The sequence below is a fragment of the Terrapene carolina genome, unplaced genomic scaffold, assembly GCF_002925995.2.
Source record: "Terrapene carolina triunguis isolate 2854851 unplaced genomic scaffold, T_m_triunguis-2.0 Scaffold96, whole genome shotgun sequence".
Classification (NCBI taxonomy): Eukaryota; Metazoa; Chordata; order Testudines; family Emydidae; genus Terrapene; species Terrapene triunguis.
This window is the reverse complement of record NW_020664447.1, coordinates 11,451,281-11,458,737: the sequence shown is the minus strand read 5'-3', so window position 1 is coordinate 11,458,737 and position 7,457 is coordinate 11,451,281.

Below are 7,457 nucleotides of genomic sequence, written 5' to 3'. Positions count from 1 at the left end.
TGGCCAACCTGAGCTGGAGAAGGAGCCAGAATTTACCAATGTACATTAACAAAGAGCCACAGTAATATGTCAGCAGCTCCCCAGCCCCGCTCCCAGCGCCTCCCGCCCACTGGCAGCCCCACCGGTCAGTTCCTCCCCCTCCCTCCCTGCACCTCCCGATCAGCTGTTTCGTGGTGTGCAGGAGGCCCGGAGGGGGGAGGGGGAGGAGTAAGGGCATGGCAGGCTCAGGGGAGGGGGCGGGAAGGGGTGGAATGGGGGCAGGGCCGTGGCAGAGCCGGGGTTGAGCATTGAGCAGTCCCCAGCACATTGGAAAGTTGGACCCTGTAGCTCCAGCCTGGGAGTCGGTGCAGATACAAGGAGCCACATATATTAACTTCTGAAGAGCCACATGTGGCTCCGGAGCCACAGGTTGGCCACCCCGATTTACACTATGTACACTGGTTGGCATCGATCGCCATATTCGTCCTACAAATTTTTAAGATACCAACCTGAACCAAGTTTCTGGAACCCATTTTTAGAAGTAGTTTTAGTTGTTACCTAAAATTCCCACATCATAACCACCTACAAGTCCCACCCAAGGAGAAGTTCCCCTATCTTTCACACACAGATTGGAATGCCATATTGCAGATCCTCAACTAGTATAAACTGGCATAGTTCCTCTGAAATCAATGGAGCTAAACCAGCTTACACCAGTGGAAGATCAGGCCCTTTACTTATTGAAAATGCTTGTTGGTTTTATAAAAAAGTAAAATTCCTGTAAGTTAGGAAGAAAGACCAAATTGCTCCAAGCTGTTTTCAGCTGCTGTAGAGGAGGGAGGTACTGGGCTCAGTACAATAGCATTCTGAAGAGTGACAGAGATGAGAAAACAAATCCTTGCCATTTGGTTTGGTTTGGAGTGGAGCAGAATGAAAGACTGTTTAGAGAGGGCCATCTGGATTTACAGAGGCCTGTAAAAAAACTTAGATCCAGAGCTAGTTTCCCTCTTTCTCTAATAGAAATGGGAGCATATTGGAAGGGGAAAGAAGGGAGATGCAGCCATATTGGGAGCTAATGAGAATTCCATCAAAATGCCAATAATATGATTTGAGATCCACTTTCAAAAATGCCTAAGTGACTGAGGAGCACAAGGCCCATTGAAATCTTTTGAAAATCCCACTCCTAAGCCAGTTTTTTAAAAGTATGATATTCCTTGATCCAATTTGCCTTTTCCTAACTAGCAGAAAGCTTTTTTAAAAAAGAAGAAGTTAAAATTGGGTGGGAAAATGTATAACTGGGTACAACTGTTAATTAAAAGAGGCGAGCTAGTAGGGCTTCCTGCTTGGCTACTGTCCCAAAATGTCTGATATTCCTTAGCATTTTTTCTTTGTTTCCACACCAGAAGTGATAGGTTTGCAAAACAGATTGGAGAAAACTAATGAGAAATGACCATTGCTGAAAAATGTTAATGTGGAGTGGGAGCCATTTAAAGAACAGTAAGAGATTTTTTAATATAAGTTCATTCCAGTAAATCAGTGTCAAAATGACAACAGAAGCCAACATGGCTCAACACAGCTATATGGAACAATATGTATGATAAACAAAAAGCTTTTGAACCCATCCCCAGAGTATGAGAAGTGAAGGATTTGATGAAGTGTTAAAAAAGAAAATAAAATTAAAGCAAGTGAAACAAATTAATTAAAAATAATCAGATACGGACCAGATATTGTAGCAAAACTCTTAACTCACAGGGTAAGGTTTTTAAAAGTATGCACCAAATAAAGACAAAGAATCAAAAACTGACTTTTTAAAATGTGAGTGGAAGATCTGAGATGGAAACAGGAACTAGCGGACACATCTCCCCCTTTACAGCTCTGAACTGCTTCCCATGCATCACTGAGGGCTTTTCTGAGTTACTACTTCCACCCCCATGCAGGTTGGTAGAGAGCAGGTAGCCAAGGACATTTCATCCCCCGGATCAAAAGGGGGAACCAAGAAAGAAATTGTGAATTTCTGAGGCACAGTTCCTTCCCTGGGCTGTTGCAGCGACGCATTGCCCACCCCTATGCAGGGTAAGACATAAAGGGCCTGGTTCTCATTAGGCCCTAATTCTCTGGGGCAGATTCTATACCCGTGATTAATTCCACTCATGCAGTATATGGAGGGGCTGCAGGGAGCTGGTTGTAGCTCCCTGGTACTCAGCCACCCTGCCCTGATGCAAGGTAGGGTTGCACAGGAGCTGTTCTCCCGTACACCACTGGTTATATTCCCTCAGAAACATTATCATGGCAGAGAATTGGGCTCCCATCCATCACACTTCCTCCCCTTTGGGTCCTGCCTGTGCATCACCCCCAGAATGTTCTCAACAACTTCCCACTCTTTGGTAGGGTGGCAGCAGGCACAGGATGTGATGGAGAGTTCCCAAACACAGGAAAAGTTCTCCGCTGCCTATTTAAAGGCCGCTTTGCATCACACTAGAGGCACAAATTATGTGGCTTTGATAGATTTGTGAATCTGACCCTCTTTCTTACCCTTTGCTAATGAATGAAAGTGAATAGGTCAAATTCATCTATGGTGTAACACCACTGAAACCAATGGAGTTACACAAGGGATGGTTTTGATGTCCTTTGTCTAACTCAGACGCTACTATACCGACAGGAGAGTTTCTTCCATCGGTGTAGTTAATCCACCTCCCTGAGAGGCGGTAGCCATGTTGATGGGAGAAGCTCTCACATTGACATAGCTCTGTCTACACAAAGGTTAGGTCAGTATAATTACTTCGCTCAAGGGTGTGGATTTTTCACACCCCTGAGCAACATAGTTATACCGATATAGGTCTGTAGTGTAGATCTGGCCTTGTTCTCAAGCAACAGCACAATGGCCTCACTGCACATTAAGCGGTGGGGACCGCTGTCTGGTTTGCTGGAAAACCTGTGCACCCCTTTAAGGGCTAGAGAGCCAGGGAGTGACTGTATGCTGCAGCAGCAGACCAGGTCAGACGGAAGCCCCCCGGGTATATATTGAAATGACTATGGCATTACCTGCACTGTACATTTGTATTTGCCAGGTGCTCCCAGACATTTAAGAATACAGTTGTGGCCTAATTAGACCACATCCAGTCCTTCTTCCAACATAGCCAGACAAAGCTATTTAGCTTGCAAATGTTAAAGAGGAATGTGTAAATCCAAACAAAAAGCTGTTTCCATTAAAATTTGCAATGAAAAATGGAAACATCAATATTAAGAATTTTTTCCTTTCGATAAAAGCTAAATTTTGAGCCTAAATTATCTGACAGCAACTTCAATTCAGCAAGATACTTAAATATATGCATAACTTCATAGTTCTATTCCAGTCCCATTGACTACTCACATATTTAAAGTCAGGCATGTGTTTAAGTATTTTGCTTAATCAGGACTCAGTTATTAGTTATAAATTAAGATAGGGCAAATTGCATGGTGCCAAAGCATGGGGCAGCGGGAAGCTGTGTCACTCCAAGCAGGAAGTAAACTGTGCCAGATCTTTTCCTACTGTAATTTGCTTCCCTATCCCCATCATCTCAGCTGTGCATGGGAGGGGGAGTAGCAGCCTTGCAACAGCACCATCAGGGGAGGAACGGGGTGATATATTCCCCTTTTCTACACAGGGGTGTAGAACAGCTCATAACTGAGCCTTAAGGAAGCACTGAGACCAGACATCTTAGAGAGGAAAAAGAAATGGAAACTTAGAGAAGTCTTCACTAACATTTTACAAGTTCACATAGTTCAAGAGACATCCCTGAAGACAAGAAAGAGACCATCATAATGCCATTAGTTAAGAAAAAGCCTAGGGAAACTGAAAACATACATACGGAAAGCATAAAAAACTGCTTTAGGAGACCAAGTGGGGGAACACTTTAAGCAAGCATACTAGTGGTTCAATTAGGGATCTCAAACATGCCAGAAGGAGAAATTCTCTAAGGGTATTACCGCCAGGATAGACAAAGGGGAGGCAGGGGAGAATTTATATGGAGATATTCAGAAACACTTCCCAAAGTTCTATGCTGGAAGTTAAGTGCATAAAGAACAATTTAGAGCAGGAAATATGTTATTGCAGGGATATCCACAGGGATCAGTATATGTGGAATATGGCTTTTTACCATTTATACAGTAAAAGCAACGGCTGGGGCTGATTATTTAGCAAATAAGATTTTCGATGAAACTCACAGAAAAGTAATCCTAGATTAATACCACAGAGAATAAAGTCAGATCAATTACTCATTGATAAGGTAATCAATAAATCTTTGTTAAAAAGAGGATGCAAGTCTAAAAAGGATGGTTTGTTGTGCAGGGTAATCTACAAAGGAAACCAGCCCACAGGTGAATGGAAGGACCAGATAAACCTCTAGAGAAGATGCTTTAAATTTCTATCCAAGAATTAAATTTGGAAGTAACAGAAGACTTTCCAAAGGAACTCAATGGCAGCAACTAATTGTAAATAATTTGGCCAATTCAACTGGCATATATTTTGTATAAGTATCTCGAAAATATAAAACAATCACATTGAACTAGCCACATTATTGTTTAGCTGCAAGGAATAAAGCAATCGAGAAACTAGGGTGCATTACTAGAGGGAAATACAAATTTCACTATTAAGACGACGCTTTTTCAATGCTAGAATACAAAACACAAAAGTTGCAACATCTCCCTTGTTAACAACTGTATGCAAGCAGAAAGGGTAGTGGAGTGAAATACTATAGACCATAGGGATTAAATGTATAAACAGCAATTATAAAACAAACAGAAACAAAAACAATAATTTGAAGTGTTCTGGAGATGCTGATGGCCCAATTTAAGACTAATCAGTTATCAATCCAGACTATGTGATGGTTATTTAGAGGGATATTATCAGAGAGGTATTAGATCAAAAGAATTACTTACTGTACACTAAGCACATGTGCTATGCAGCTGAGATCTCTGAAAAGTGAAATCTCTATTGGGAGGGACTAGAGTGAAAGTACAAGATTCTGGAAGAAAATTAAGGAAAAGTGCATTCGTTTGTTTCCGGCAGAGAGGGCTCTGACAGAATTCTCGGGGACAGACTCTCAGCTGGTGTAGCTCCACTCTCTCCAATACTTAATTGAATTAATTCTGTTTAAAAGTTGATATTTTTCAGAGCTGGAGATATTGTATGTTTAGGAATCACAAAGCAATAAAATGCTTAACTTTTTTTAAATAGAGAAAAGGGATTCCAAAGAACGAGAGATCTCAAGAGCAGTCTGACCACCTTAGAATCTTACACACATCCACACAGCTGATTCTCTGTTTCCACACTCAGGCTAGGTCTACACTACAGCGGGGGTCCGACCTAAGATACGCAACTTCAGCTACGTGAATACCGTAGCTGAAGTTGCGTATTTTAGGTCGACTTACCTGGCTGTGAGGACGGGGGAAAGTCGACCGCTGCCGCGCTGCCGTCGACTCCGCTGCCGCCTCTTGCCTTCACTAGACGCGATAAGTCGATCCCAGAAAACCGATTGCCTGCCGCCAGACCCTCTGGTAAGTGTAGACAAGCCCTCAGTCAAAAACGGGTACAGGCTACCACAAGTTGTCAGAGTGCATTACAACTTACTGTTTCCAGACCCTTCTAGCCAAGAGGATCACACCAAGTTGTATAGGCTACCTTGTGAAATAACTAATCCTTTAATTACCAAACTAAATGCTTTACAGTTTAATATTTATGTAGCAAGCAATATGAATGTGCTCTCTCTGACTTAGTAAAATGAATGCAGATCTTTTCAGCACACGATACCCTTTATTTTACATATCACAGTACGGTACAAAGACATAAAAAAACTGTAACCTGTCTCTTAAAGTGTGCCATAAAATCAGTTAAATCTTTAAGAAAATATATTTGGACAATTTTATGGGCTTTAGTTTTGAGGTAAACAACACAAAGAAAATACAATATCTTCCTGGGTATGTGCTTCTAAATAAAATGTCAGCCAGGTTTCCAAACTAATAAGTACACCACTACCTGGATATAACACGAATTCGGATATAACGCGGTAAAGCAGTGCTCCGGGGGGGGGGGGGCTGCGCACGCCGGTGGATCAAAGCAAGTTCAATATAACGCGGTTTCACCTATAACGCGGTAAGATTTTTTGGCTCCCAAGGACAGCGTTATATCGAGGTAGAGGTGTACAATATTATTGAAAATAGACCAGACTATGCATGATCCTAAAGTGACAATCCAGCACAGAAAACATCTTATGCCTCAGCCCCTGGTTGGTTTGGTTTGTCTTGTCTTGATGGCGGTATGGTTGCCAACTTTCTACTTTCTGAAAACTGGACCCCCCCCCCCGCATCCCAGCTCTTGTCCAGAAGGCTTGCCCCCATCCCACCTCTTCCCTCCCCAAGGTGCTGCCCTGCTCCACCTCTTCTTCCAAGGCCCTTATCCTGCTCTGCCTCTTCCCCCAAGTACCTGCCCCCACTCACTCCTCTCCCCCCACCCCCTTCCTCCTCAGTTGATCCTCTTCACCTCCCTGCCCGCCCCCAGCTGCTCCAGGCAGGGCCGGCTCCAGGCACCAGCTTACCAAGCAGGTGCTTGGGGTGGCCACTTCGGAGAGGGGCGGCATGTCCAGCTGTTCGACGGCAATTCGGCGGACGGTCCCTCACTCCTGCTCGGAGCGAAGGACCTCCCGCTGAATTGCCGCCGCAGATCGTGATCGCGGCTTTTTTTTTGTTTGTTTGGCTGCTTGGGGCGGCCAAAACCCTGGAGCCGGCCCTGGCTCCAGGATCTGCAGCCTGACAGAGAACATGCTGCCTGCCTGCCCGCCCATGAGATTCAGGTAGGAGGCGGTCGTGGCTGGGCAGGGGCTGGTGCGGATTGATGACCCAGTGCCTCCCCCACACCCCTAGTAACCTGACTTTTGGCGCTGATCAGTACATTTGACCAAACACTGCCAGGTCCACTTTTTGACTAGACTTTCCAGTGAAAACTGGACACCTGGCAACCCTAGTTGGCAATAAGAGAGGAACAGGAGACTAACATATTTTTCTCTAAAATTTTAGGGAATGCCTTAAGCCTATTGGTGTCCTGCAAATTTCCCAAAATGTATACAGACATGGTGGGTAAGATAATATCTCTTACTGGACCAACTTCTGCTGGTTAAAGAGACAAGCCTTTGAGCTACACAGAGCTAGTTACCCTGCACTGTCCTACTGTCCTCATGGTTTAGTGCTTCATAGCCAGAAAAATAATGGCTTCCACAGTGTCTGAGGCCCACTCACTGTTATAATCTGTATAATAAGTATTAGTTTAGCCTTTAGTATGGAAAGTTAATCTCCTAATAACATTTCAAATCACTGAATGCACTGTTTGGAAACAGCTATCATTCAGGAAACCTTTGCTGAAACCAGACATATAAGATATACAGCATTCTGTAATTAGTGTGCACCTTTTAGACTTGGCTAATTACCTCTTTTATCAATTAAAATGTTTT